The sequence below is a fragment of the Palaemon carinicauda genome, chromosome 6, assembly GCF_036898095.1.
Source record: "Palaemon carinicauda isolate YSFRI2023 chromosome 6, ASM3689809v2, whole genome shotgun sequence".
NCBI classification, from domain to species: Eukaryota; Metazoa; Arthropoda; class Malacostraca; order Decapoda; family Palaemonidae; genus Palaemon; species Palaemon carinicauda.
This window is the reverse complement of record NC_090730.1, coordinates 96,535,534-96,550,386: the sequence shown is the minus strand read 5'-3', so window position 1 is coordinate 96,550,386 and position 14,853 is coordinate 96,535,534.

Below are 14,853 nucleotides of genomic sequence, written 5' to 3'. Positions count from 1 at the left end.
ATTCACCAACTCACCAAGTTACTCGTACGTAAACAATTTACTGAAGATAAAAAGAACAAACATATGAATTTTTCATAAGTTCAAACGCTCTTCTGGGTTTACGTTTCCCGTGTGGAAGTTTCGAAGAAACACGATGATAAGGCACTTTTAAATCTAATATGTGGTAAAATCAATGCTATATTGATCAAACGGGGAAACTGTACTACGCCAAAGGTAAGGAAATTTGCCAAGATTAATGTATAGTGGAAGATATAATATCATACAATTGGTTTTCTTGTTAGGATGTGAAGGGAGTCGTATAGTTACTGGAAATCAATTAAAATATAAAGTGTATTATTATCTTCGGTATTATTGATAGTGGTACCTGCTGACATAAGTCCTAATTATCTAGAAAATAAACCCCCGCTTCTTTCTTAACTAGGATGGATATGAATTAAAATGTACAGACAAGTTTGTCACTCAAAATCATATTCCTTCATTCATGTAATTATGTAGGATACAGATGAAACAAACGCACATACACACATATATATATATATGTACATATATATACATATATACATACACACACACATATATATATATATATATATATATATATATATATATATATATATATATATATATATATGTATGTATATGTATATGTATATATATATGTATATATATGTATATATATATACATTTATATATGTATATATATATATATATATATATATATATATATATATATATATACACACACATATATATATATATATATATATATATATATATATATATATATATATATATATATATATATATATATATATATATATATACACACACAAGTTATCTTCATATCTATAGCTGCACCAATATGCAAATCGAGTATGCAGATTTATCCCATTCCTTATATGGCTGTCGTGGGTTTACTGATATGCTGAGATCAAACGGACCCAGCTTTGATCTGAGTATCAGCTGAGCTCTCTGAGGAGAGCATCAGATGTTGAGTCCTTCTGATGGACCGTAATAAGAAAGTATGAATAATCCAAGTCATTCGTATAGGGATTAAGCATTAAGTTTACCCAGTCTAATATTCCAGTGTATTTTAGTTTAATTCTGGTAATTTTAGAAAAGAAATAATTCCGAAGGCAAAGAGGAACCATAGCCAATTACCAATTCCTTTATTTTTCGGAACTTAGTTTGCGTCATTGGAAAAATTAATGAGTACACATGCACAGGAAATTGACAATAAAAACTCAAATCTAACAATTAAGATTTCTAAAGCTCTCTATTAACTGGTACATTGTATGATCATTCACAGTATTTTGAGAAACTCAGCATTCTTCTTCTTCTTCTTCTTCTTCTTCTTCTTCTTCTTCTTCTTCTTCTTCTTCTTCTTATTATTATTATTATTATTATTATTATTATTAGCCAAGCTACAATCCTAGTTGGAAAAGCGAGATGCTATAAGCCCAAGGGCTCCAACAGGGAAAAATAGCCTTATGAGGAAAGGAAATAAGGAAATAAATAAATGATGAGAACAAATTAACAATAAATCATTCTACAAACAGTAACAACGTCACAACAGATATGTCATATATAAACTATAAAAAGATTTATGTCAGCCTGTTCAACATAAAATCATTTGCTGCAACTTTGAACTTTTGAAGATATACTGATTCAACTCCCGATTAGGAAGATCATTCGACAAATTGGTCACAGCTGGAATAAAACTTCTTGAATACTGTGTTGTATTGAGCCTCATGATGGAGAAGGTCTGGCTATTGGAATTAACTGCCTGCCTAGTATTACGAACAGGATGGAATTGTCCACAAAGATTTGAATGTAAAGGATGGTCAGAATTATGAAAAATCTTATGCAACATGCATAATGAAGTAATTGAACGATAGTGCCAAAGATTAATATCTAGATCAGGAATAAGAAATCTAATAGACCGTAAGTTTCTGTCCAACAAATTAAGATGAGAATCAGCAGCTGAACACCAGACAGGAGAACAATACTCAAAACAAGAGAGAATGAAAGAATTACAACATTTCTTCAGAATAGATTGATCACTGAAAATCTTAGAAAACTTTCTCAATAAGCCAATTTTTTTTGCAATTGAAGAAGACACAGACCTAATGTGTTTCTCAAAAGTAAATTTGCTGTCGAGAGTCACGCCTAAAATTTTAAGAGAGTCATACAAAGTTAAAGAAACATTATCAATACTGAGATCCGGAGGTTGAGGAGCCACTGTCCTTGACCTACTTACAATCATACTTTGAGTTTTACTGGGATTCAACTTCATACCCCATAATTTGCACAACGCACTAATTTTAGTTAGATCTCTATTAAGGGATTCAGCAACCCCATATCTACATCCAGGGGATGGAATTGATGCAGAGAGAGTAGCATCATCTGCATATGCAACAAGCTTTTTTTCTAGATCAAACCACATGTCATGTGTATATAGTATGAAAAGTAATGGGCCAAGAACACTACCCAGTGGAACACCAGATATCACATTCCTATACTCACTATGGTGCCCATCAACAACAACTCTGAGATATATTTCTTAAAAAAATCAGTAATAATGCTAAGAAACGACCTATCCACTCCCAACTGTTTGAGTTTGAAAACAAGGGCCTTATGATTAACACGGTCAAAGGCAGCACCAAAATCAAGGCCAATCATACGAACTTCTTGACCATATTCACAGGATTTCTGTACAGCATTGGAAATTGTAATAAGGGCATCACATGTTCCAAGGCCTTTACGAAACCAACTTGCAAACTAGAGAACAGATGATTACCTTCATCAAACTTATTAAGACGTTTTGCCAGAAGACGTTCAAAAACTTTAGATAATAATATGGGAGTTATAAAAATTGGGCAGTGATCAGTTGGACCTGAGCTACCACAAACACAATTGCATAAAGGAGTAATATTACCAATTCTCCAACAAGTGCTAAAAGCTCCCCTTCTTGTTGACTTGTGCAAATTAGCAGATAACTTTAGAGCTAAGAAATCAGCAGTCTTTATAAAAAACAAAGGAAAAATACCATTTGGGTCTACAGCTCCATAAGCATCAATATCCATCAATAGAGTTTTAATTTCACGAGATCGAAAAGCTAAACTAGTTGTTTCAGCCTCAGGAAAACAGGAATGAGGAAGTTCATGTTTTTCATTACCCTGTTTACTGTCAAAAACATCAGCAAAAAGGGTTGTCTTTTCCTCTGGACAGTGAGTGACTGAGCTATCTGGTTTAAGTAAAGGAGGAACTGTTGCATCTACACCAAAGAGTGCTGATTTATGTGTAGACCACCAGTTATGCTCCTGAGTTGTACCAGAAAAGGTTTCTTTTATGATTAAATTATATTCCCTTTCAGTTGAAGCATAAATTCTCTGAGCAAACGCTCCAAGCAGAATATAGCTATTCCAGGTCAAATCTGATCTGTTACCCTTTCAAAGATGATAGGCCTCCTGCTTCTCCAAATAAGCACTTCTACAATCATCATTGAACCACGGTTTTTCCTTTACTCAGTTTCTTAGCACACGAGAAGGCATACGCCTGTCAATTATGTTTAATAGATTCTCCTTGAAAGGGACAACCGGATCAACACTTCTATATAATTGTGACCAATTAAAACACATAAGATTATGCAGAATCCCATTACAGTCTGCTTGAGATTTCATATAAATTTTACAAGATTATGATACACCAAGGACAGACTGCTTAGTCTTCAATTCTAATGGAATCAAGGCATGATCAGATGTCCCAACTGGAGAACCAACCTTACTTGTTATCACGCAAGGGGAGTCAGTGTATACGAGGTCCAAGCAATTACCAGACCTGTGAGTAGCTTCACTTATGATTTGCTCACAGCCTGATTCAGTGGTAAAGTCTCAAGCTCTTAAGCCATGGCTATCGGTAGGAGAGATAGAACTTAACCACTCCCTATGGTGAGCATTAAAATCACCAACAAAGACAAAAGAAACCTTTCTATCATCTTCTTGTATCATAGCCATAATGGTAAGAAGGCAATTGAAGATAGAATCATGCTTGTCAGGATTCCTGTAGATTGAACACAAATAAAAGTTGTTATGCCTGCCACAAACTTTTATTAACTGAATTTCATGACATCCACATTTATAGTAGGACTTATGAGATGCAGGGTACTCGGTCCTGATATACACTGCCATTCCCCTGGCCCTAGGGATGGTATCACGTTTCAACAACATTGGCTTCTTAAAACTAGTTATAAGGAGCTCAGATGAGTGCCTCATATTAGAAACCAAAGTTTCTGAGCACAAAAGAATATCATACTGTCTGGACGCAACTGTAAGGTCTTGAATATTTGTATGAAGACCACGAATATTGCAATACAGTACACGACATTGACGAAATCTAGGATCTACTGGTCCCGGATTTCGCTCAATGTCTCCAGACAGCATAAGAATTATTGGTAATAAAAAAGAGACATCATACTTAAAAACTAGATTAACAAGAATTATAACAAAAACAATATGTACAGAGATATAAATAAAGTGATTGATCAAACACAGAGACTATAGAAAAAAAGTCGCAAAACTGGTCAACATGGAGGAGCCGATACACCATGCAAGGCTAAATACCCTCCAGGATAGCCACTTCAACTGAAGGGAGGACAGTAAGGATGGTTTTGAGAAGAAAAAGAATCAGATAAGGAAAGAACAACCTCTTGATAAACCACCAGGCATCCATGGCCCTTGTATTAAGCCTGCCCAACACACCATTTAAAAAAAACAAGAGGAAGAGAAAAGAAATAAGAGTGTACCCTCAAGCAAGAGAACTCTAACCCAAGACAGTGGAAGACCATCATACAGAGGCTATGGCATTACCCAAGACTTTTCATATGTTTCACATAAATGACTAGATTAAGTGTTTCTAATAGCGCCAGCTAGTCATCCCAGGTGCTTCGTTTTTCATCCTAATCTTGACAATAATTGTGACCATTGTTCCTAAGCACCGGGTTGCGTCATAGCTTTTAATTCTTTATCACTCGGGAGAAAAATAAATGTTTTAAGATGCATGTGGCAGAACATCATCGATCGTTATTTCACCATAATGACTTGATTCAATTGACTGCAACCAAAATGCAATCTCTGAATTTCCCGAGTGGGGCTTTTTGACAAAACTCTAGGCTACATGGAATCTGGAGCTGAACTGCTGTAAGGAGACAATGCATGAGGTATTGAAAGGAATATAGTTAACGCAATGGTAAGAGAGTCAGTTGTATTTAGAGAAAACTAAGTTTTGGATTCAGATGTTAATGCTTAACAACTGTTACTGAAACTAAAAAGGAACTTATGTACGATTTTAATAAAGTGCCCCAAGACGGTGCAAATTTGTGCTCGATATTCATGATGGCATTATTGATAAAATCGTAGAGGGAAGCTTTCAATATGCATCCTACACCATCAAACGTTTTGCACAAAATTTTTGATAGTCCACGCCAGGGGTCGGCAACCTTTTGAACACAATGTGCCACTTGATAATCAATACCATTATTTTTACTATCTTGCGTGGCCGTTGTTATTTTTAGTACTATACTGTATAGGAAAATTGAAATTATAAATGTTCAGCATGCAGTAACCATTTTGTTTATAATGTATTTTCATGAACATGCATAACATAAATGTAATAATTTTGTTGCATTAAGTATTTTTTACAACAAAAATATCTTATATTTCAAGTTTATACCCCACCATACCAATGAGATCCTTGCTCTTGCAACCCAAGGGCCAAAGTGGAAATTCCAGGTGAATAGTTGGACTTCTTCAGTTTCGCATTATCCTCAGAGTGATGCGTTGTAAGCCTGTTGTGATTGGGGCTTAGGTTGAGCTCCATGTGTGAAAATAATTTTCTTGATAAACTATGCAGTGCAATTTCAGAATGGATTGCCTAATTTTATCCCCAACCATTTTGTAAAGGCCTGATTTTTTTCCCTACCATAATAGGAGCATCGTCTGTTTTAATGACAAAAATCTTTCCTTTGTATTCCTCTCTGCTCTCAAAATGGTCAGTGAATTCCTTCAGCATGTCTTCTCCCTTGGTATTGTCATACATAGGTTAAAGATAGCAGCTCCTCGTGTACCTCTGTGTCACTATACCTGGCTAAAACATCCAAGTAGAGAATACCACTGATATCCAAGCTTTCATCCAGGCACACTGAGCACATACCATGCACTTGTTAAAGCAACCAATTGCTAATGATTAACATTATCAGCCATTTCAGAAACTTATCTCTCCTTGGTTCTAGCTGAGACAGACATTGCTTTTATCCTTGAGATGATAACTTTTTTTTTATGATATCAAATAAAACATCAGAGCACTCTAGAAAAGATGTTTTTATGAAAATCTGTATCAGCAAGTCTTTCCAGGCTTAGCAATACACGAAACAAGTTTGTAACTGGTTTCAGTTTCATTATTTTTGCTAGCACTAAAGCTTTTGAACACATTACTTTGTTTCTCATAGCAGGTTACTGCTTTCTTAAATGTCTCAGCTTTGTCAGCACTATCCTTGAAAGCCTGCTCTTCTTTTGTTTCAAAGTGTGGTTTAACACTTGATGTGCAACATACGACATTATCGTAGAAGAGAGCACACTGAGCATGATCATAGTGCTGAATGAATCAACAGTCATTTGTCCATGATGATTGAAATAATCAGACACCAAGCTTGATATTTTTCTCAGTAGCCATGGTGACTATTAACTAGAAAGAATATTACAAAAGGTGGCTAAAGACAGTGAAACAACAGGGACTATACTCAGGTAGCTTAATAAAGATCACAAGGATTTATATAAGAGGCCATAACTAGGTAGCTTAATGGAGATCTCAAGGAATTATAAAAGGTACCATACTCAGGTAACTTAATCAAGATCTCAAGAAATTATAAAAGAGTACCATACACAGGTGCCTAAATTAAGATCTCAAGGAAATATTAAAGGGACCATGTCCAGATAGATTATTCTATATCTCATGGAATTATTAAAGAGTCTATACTAAGGTAGCTTACTCAAGATCATAAGTAATTATAAAAGGTAGCTTAATCAAGATCTCTAGGAATTATAAAAGGGACCATGTCCAGGTAGGTTAATCAAGATGTCAAGGAATTATAATAGGGTCCATACCCAGGTACCTTAATCAAATTCACAAAGAATTATAAAAGGGACCATACTCAGGTTTAAAGGTTTAAAAGCCACTTATGAATGGCAGAGGCAAGGGACAGTGACATTGCCCATCAATCAGGACAATGCCCTAGAAACTGATCATTTATACATACTATCAGCGTCCATGGCCCCTCTCCACCAAAGCTAGGACCAAGCGTCCATGGCCCTCTCCACCAAAGCTAGGACCAAGGAGGGCCAAGCAATGGCTGCTGATGACTCAGCAGATAGCCCTATAGGCTCCTCCAAACCCTCATCCTTAGCACACAAAGAGGGTGAGATTGCAGCGATCAAAGAAATGATCGAGTTTGAGTGGGACTCGGATATTAGTCTGACATTCACCAGTCAGGGACGTTACCACATGGGCCACCACAACTCTGGTAGTTTAATCAGGATCTCAATGAATTCTTAAAGGAACCACACTCACGTAGGTTGATCAAGATGTGAAGGAATTATAAAAGGGACCAAAACCAGGTAGCTTAATCAAGATTTCAAGGAATTACAAAAGAGACCATGTCCAAGTATTCTAATGAAGATGTGAAGGAAATATAAAAGGGACCATGCCCAGGTAGCTTAATCAAGATTTCAAGGAATTACAAAAGAGACCATGTCCAAGTATTCTAATGAAGATGTGAAAGAAATATAAAAGGGACCATGCCCAGGTAGCTTAATCAAGATTTCAAGGAATTACAAAAGAGACCATGTCCAAGTAGTTCAATGAAAATGTGAAGGAATTATAAAAGGGACCATGCCCAGGTATCTTAATCAAGATTTCAAGGAATTACAAAAGAGACCATGTCCAAGTAATTTAATGAAAATGTGAAGGAATTATAAAAGGGACCATGCCCAGGTATCTTAATCAAGATTTCAAGGAATTACAAAAGAGACCATGTCCAAGTAGTTTAATGAAAATGTGAAGAAATTATAAAAGGTACAATGCCCAGGTATCATAATCAAGATTTCAAGGAATTACAAAAGAGACCATGTCCAAGTAGTTTAATGAAAATGTGAAGAAATTATAAAAGGGACAATGCCCAGGTATCATAATCAAGATTTCAAGGAATAACAAAAGAGACCATGTCCAAGTAGTTTAATGAAGATATGAACGAATTACAAAAGGGACCATACCCAAGTAGCCTTATCAAGATCTTAAGGAATTATAAAAAGGGTCCATACTCAAGATAGATAATTAATATCACAAGGAATTATAAAAGAGACCATGTCCAAGTAGTTTAATGAAAATGTGAAGGAATTATAAAAGGGACCATGCCCAGGTATCATAATCAAGATTTCAAGGAATTACAAAAGAGACCATGTCCAAGTAGTTTAATGAAAATGTGAAGGAATTATAAAAGGGACAATGCTCAGGTATCATAATCAAGATTTCTAGGAATTACAAAAGAGACCATGTCCAAGTAGTTTAATGAAGATATGAAGGAATTACAAAAGGGACCTTACCCAAGTAGCCTTATCAAGATCTTAAGGAATTATAAAAAGGGTCCATACTCAGATAGATAATTAATATCACAAGGAATTATAAGAGAGACCATGTCCAAGTAATTTAATGAAAATGTGAAAGAATTATAAAAGGGACAATGCCCAAGTATCTTAATCAAGATTTCAAGGAATTACAAAAGAGACCATGTCCAGGTAGTTTAATGAAAATGTGAAGGAATTATAAAAGGGACAATGCCCAGGTATCATAATCAAGATTTCAAGGAATTACAAAAGAGACCATGTCCAAGTAGTTTAATGAAAATGTGAAGGAATTATAAAAGGGACAATGCCCAGGTATCATAATCAAGATTTCAAGGAATTACAAAAGAGACCATGTCCAAGTAGTTTAATGAAGATATGAAGGAATTACAAAAGGGACCATACCCAAGTAGCCTTATCAAGATCTTAAGGAATTATAAAAAGGGTCCATACTCAGATAGATAATTAATATCACAAGGAATTACAAAAGAGACCATGTCCAAGTAGTTTAATGAAAATGTGAAGGAATTATAAAAGGGACCATGCCCAGGTATCATAATCAAGATTTCAAGGAATTACAAAAGAGACCATGTCCAAGTAGTTTAATGAAAATGTGAAGGAATTATAAAAGGGACAATGCCCAGGTATCATAATCAAGATTTCAAGGAATTACAAAAGAGACCATGTCCAAGTAGTTTAATGAAAATGTGAAGGAATTATAAAAGGGACCATGCCCAGGTATCATAATCAAGATTTCAAGGAATTACAAAAGAGACCATGTCCAAGTAATTTAATGAAAATGTGAAGGAATTATAAAAGGGACCATGCCCAGGTATCTTAATCAAAATTTCAAGGAATTACAAAAGAGACCATGTCCAAGTAGTTTAATGAAAATGTGAAGGAATTATAAAAGGGACCATGCCCAGGTATCATAATCAAGATTTCAAGGAATTACAAAAGAGACCATGTCCAAGTAATTTAATGAAAATGTGAAGAAATTATAAAAGGGACAATGTCCAGGTATCTTAATCAAGATTTCAAGGAATTACAAAAGAGACCATGTCCAAGTAGTTTAATGAAAATGTGAAGGAATTATAAAAGGGACCATGCCCAGGTATCATAATCAAGATTTCAATGAATTACAAAAGAGACCATGTCCAAGTAGTTTAATGAAAATGTGAAGGAATTATAAAAGGGACAATGCCCAGGTATCATAATCAAGATTTCAAGGGATTACAAAAGAGACCATGTCCAAGTAGTTTAATGAAGATATGAAGGAATTACAAAAGGGACCATACCCAAGTAGCATTATCAAGATCTTAAGGAATTATAAAAAGGGTCCATACTCAGATAGATAATTAATATCACAAGGAATTACAAAAGAGACCATGTCCAAGTAATTTAATGAAGATGTGAAGGAATTATAAAAGGGACCATGCCCAGGTATCTTAATCAAGATTTCAAGGAATTACAAAAGAGACCATGTCCAAGTAGTTTAATGAAAATGTGAAGAAATTATAAAAGGGACAATGCCCAGGTATCATAATCAAGATTTCAAGGAATTACAAAAGAGACCATGTCCAAGTAGTTTAATGAAAATGTGAAGGAATTTTAAAAGGGACCATGCCCAGGTATCTTAATCAAGATTTCAAAGAAATACAAGAGAGACCATGTCCAAGTAGTTTAATGAAAGTGTGAAGAAATTATAAAAGGGACAATGCCCAGGTATCATAATCAAGATTTCAAGGAATTACAAAAGAGACCATGTCCAAGTAGTTTAATGAAAATGTGAAGAAATTATAAAAGGGACAATGCCCAGGTATCATAATCAAGATTTCAAGGAATTACAAAAGAGACCATGTCCAAGTAGTTTAATGAAAATGTGAAGGAATTATAAAAGGGACAATGCCCAGGTATCATAATCAAGATTTCAAGGAATTACAAAAGAGACCATGTCCAATTAGTTTAATGAAGATATGAAGGAATTACAAAAGGGACCATATCCAAGTAGCCTTATCAAGATCTTAAGGAATTATAAAAAGGGTCCATACTCAGATAGATAATTAATATCACAAGGAATTACAAAAGAGAGCATGTCCAAGAAGTTTAATGAAAATGTGAAGGAATTTCAAAAGGGACCATACCCAAGTAGCCTTATCAAGATCTTAAGGAATTATAAAAAGGGTTCATACTCAGATAGATGATTAATATCACAAGGAATTATAAAAGAGACCATACCCAGGTAGCTTAATTAATATTTCAAGGAATTATTAAAGGGGATATACTCAGGTAGCTTAATCAAAAGCAAAAGGAATTATGAAAGGGACCATACACAGGTAGCTTAATCAAGATCTTAAGGAACCATTTAAGGGAACATATTAAGGTAGCTTAATCAAGATCACAAGGATTTACAAAAGGGACCATAATTAGGTTTAGAGGTTTTAAGACCACTTATAAATGGCAGAGGCAAGGTGCAGTGACCTTGCCCTATCGATTAGGACAATGCCCCAGAGACTGGCCGTATATACATATGATCAGCGCCCAAGCCCCCTCTCCACCCAAGCTAGGACCAAGGAAGGCCAGGCAATGGCTGCTGATGACTCAGCAGATAGACCTATTAGCTCCCCTAAACCCCTCATCCATAGCTCACAAGGATGGTGAGGTTGCAGCGATCAAAGAAACGAACGATTTTCAGCGGGACTCGAACCTCAGTCTGGCATTCACCAGTCAGGGACGTTACCATATGGGCCACCACAATCATCTGGTAGTTTAATTAAGATATCAAGGAATTATTAAAGGGACCATACTCAGGAAGCTTGATCAAGATGTGAAGTAATTATAAAAGGGACCATACCTAAGTAGCTTAATCAAGATCTTAAGGCATAATAAAAGGGACCATACTCAGATAGCTTAATCAAGATCTCAAGGAATTATCAAATGGACCATACTAAGGTAGCTTAATCAAGATCACAAGGAATTATATAAGTAACCATACCCAGGTAGCTTAATCAAGATGTCAAGGAATTATAAAAGGGACCCTACTCAGGCAGCTTAATCAAGTTCACAAGGAATCATAAAAGTGACCATACTAAAGTAGTTTAATCAAGATCACAAGGAATTATAAAAGTGACCATACTCAGGTAGCTTAATCAAGATCTCAAGGAGTTATAAGAGGTACCGTACCTAAGTAGCTTGATTAAGATCTTAAGGATTTATAAAACTGACAATACTCAGGTAGCTTAATCAATATCTGAAGGAATTATTAAAGGGACCATACCTAGGTATCGTAATCAATATCTCAAGGAATTATAAAAGGACCATACCCACCTACCTTAATCAAGATATCAAGGAATCATAGAAGGGACCATACTCAGGTAGCTTAATAAGGATCACAAAAAAAAATTATAAAAGGACCATAGCCAGGTACCTTAATCAATATCTCAAGGAATTATGAAAAGGACTATACTCAGGTAACTTAATCAAGATCTCAAGAAATTATAAAAGGTACCATACTCAGGTAGCTTAATCAATATAAAAAATAATTATAAAAGGACCATACCTAGGGAGTTTAATCAAGATCTCACGGAATTATAAAAGGGGACTATACTTAGGTAGCCTAATCAAGATCACAAAGAATTATAAAAGGTACTATACTCAGGTAGCTTAATCAATATCAAAAAGAATTATAAAAGGACCATATCCACGTAGCATAATCAAGATCTCAAGACCATGCTCAGGTAGCTTAATCAAGATGTCAAGAAATTATAAAAGGGACCATACTCAGATAGCCAATCTGATCTGATCGGGGAAATTACTTGATCCTGGATTAAACCATGCAATATCGTATTTGTGCTGACCGGCACATGTTGTAGGAAAGCAAACATAGATAGATAGGTAGAAAGGTATAATAATTCAAATAAAGTAAATAATGTAAACCCTAAAGATAAAAGTAATGACACAAAATTCACCTTTTCTCTCTCTCTCTCTCTCTCTCTCTCTCTCTCTCTCTCTCTCTCTCTCTCTCTCTCTCTCTCTCTCTCTCTCTCTTTTACTATTTTTATAGGATTTTTCAAATGCTTCTTTGCAACAAATGACGTGCCATAAACAAACACTCCTCGTGCCAAGTCTGGCACGCGTGTTATAGGTTACCGACCCCTGGTCTACGCAGCAAAGTGTTCTGAGATATATATGAAAGACCTTTTGTGCTGATATATTGTTTTACCTTTCAAGAGTGTTTTAATCCAATGTTTTCATCAGCCACCAGGACTATATTAAGTAAAAGATAATTTTCGGTTGTGATATATTGACCAGTGACTGTTTTTGAAACCGAAAATATTTGAACTTTATAAACATAAGAAACTATAATCGTTTATAATATTTGAAGAATATTTCATTTCCATCGTAATTGGAAGTTTAATATTGTTTCCATTTTGACTTGAATTGGCACCGAAGATCTTTAATGGATATTTTGAAACAATTCTTACCTAGAACAAGCTGCACTACTAGAACGAAATAGTACTCATATAGATCTTGAAATTTCCACCAATGGACTAAAAAGACTTGATATATATTTGATACATTAGTAGGTTTTAATCTATAATGAAAATAAATTCAGAACTATTTAACAAACTAACTTGGTAGACATTCATTTCAATTCAAGATTGCAGGTAGTGATTTATATCAAGAAAATCATTTTGGAAAAAGAACGGAAAAAATTTTCCTTTCTCTTGGAAATGAGAATTTCTCTCAAGAAATATTCGTTCGAACTCAAACAGACAAGAAGATAAATCGCATATTTACACATTTCTATGATTAAAGCAAATGCAATATATAATTCAGTTGATCTATTTTCAAAATAATTATTGAATATTTTCACGTATACTGCGAATATCACTATTTAGTTTCCTTCCCAGAAAGAAATATAGGAAGAAAAAACAATTTGTGAGGATTCATAAGGGAAACAGTTCTCGGTCCAATGCAGCTGGGAAATGTTAGCGCAGGTGGACAGTATAATGCAGCAGTTGGTCTCCCCGGCTGAACCAGCTGTTTGTCCTGAGGAGTTTAATTTTCTGGAACATTTCTAACTGATTCATAAAGGTGATATGGAACTACAATTCCAGAGGGAAGAGGTCGCTCTTGAATGTTACTTTTGAAATAATGAATAAGCTTTTGTTGGGCAATAAGTCTTCTCTTCTGTTTTTGATTTAGTTTACTTCAGTAAAGTCCATTCGCGATAAACGTTATGAAGAAACAAAATAGGTACTCACTCCATTACTGTTATTTTATTCGTGTCTCGTATACGTGTATTCTCAAGATTACATTGATGGCCACGTACAAAGGAAGAAGAAAGGACAAAATGTTTCCAATAGGGAATTCGTTGAGAAAAGTAGATTTACAATTTCAAGTGAGTGCAGGATTAAGGCGATTAGAGAGATGGAACATATTTGATTCCTCTGGTAAATTGAAATGAAATTTTCATATTCCGGATATGTGTTAATATGGAGGTAAATACGTTTCCATATCATCTGTCAGGATGCCAGAGAACTTCAAATCATTAATCGTGGATATACCATTGGAAGCCTATCAGTTACCATGTTCTTAGTTTAAAAATCTTACAAATACTTATTCCTGTACTTTTAATAACGACTTTTATTAGATTTATCTTATTCAAGACAAAGAATTTGTTGACAGCGGATTTCAAAAGGACATGAAAATATAGCAGATGATGAGTACAGCAATCTTCAAATAAGTAGGTCATCATCCTCTGTCTTAAATAGATCAATGTAGACTCTGGAGTAAAGACTCCCTTTTGCCATACAATATAGCAGAAGGGTTAAGTACAAAAAAAAAAGGGGGTGTTAACTTCAAGTCTTGATGCAAATGTTCCTTTTGGCATGGAAGTACCTTTGGGGCCGTAGAAAAACTTTTACCCACAGAGACGTTACATCACGCTTCGTTTCTTAAATATACACATTTTTCAAAATGGCTGCTGGAAACACCCAGTGTTTCATATATCAACCTCTTTTGTGACTATATTGATCATGATACCAAAATTGTGGAGTCAAAGAATTCAATAAAAGGATGTGTTAAGCTTAAAAAACTATTGTTTTCTTGTTATAATATACACTACTCTTACAACATACCCGTCTATTCAAGCCGATTTGATATATGGATATATAAA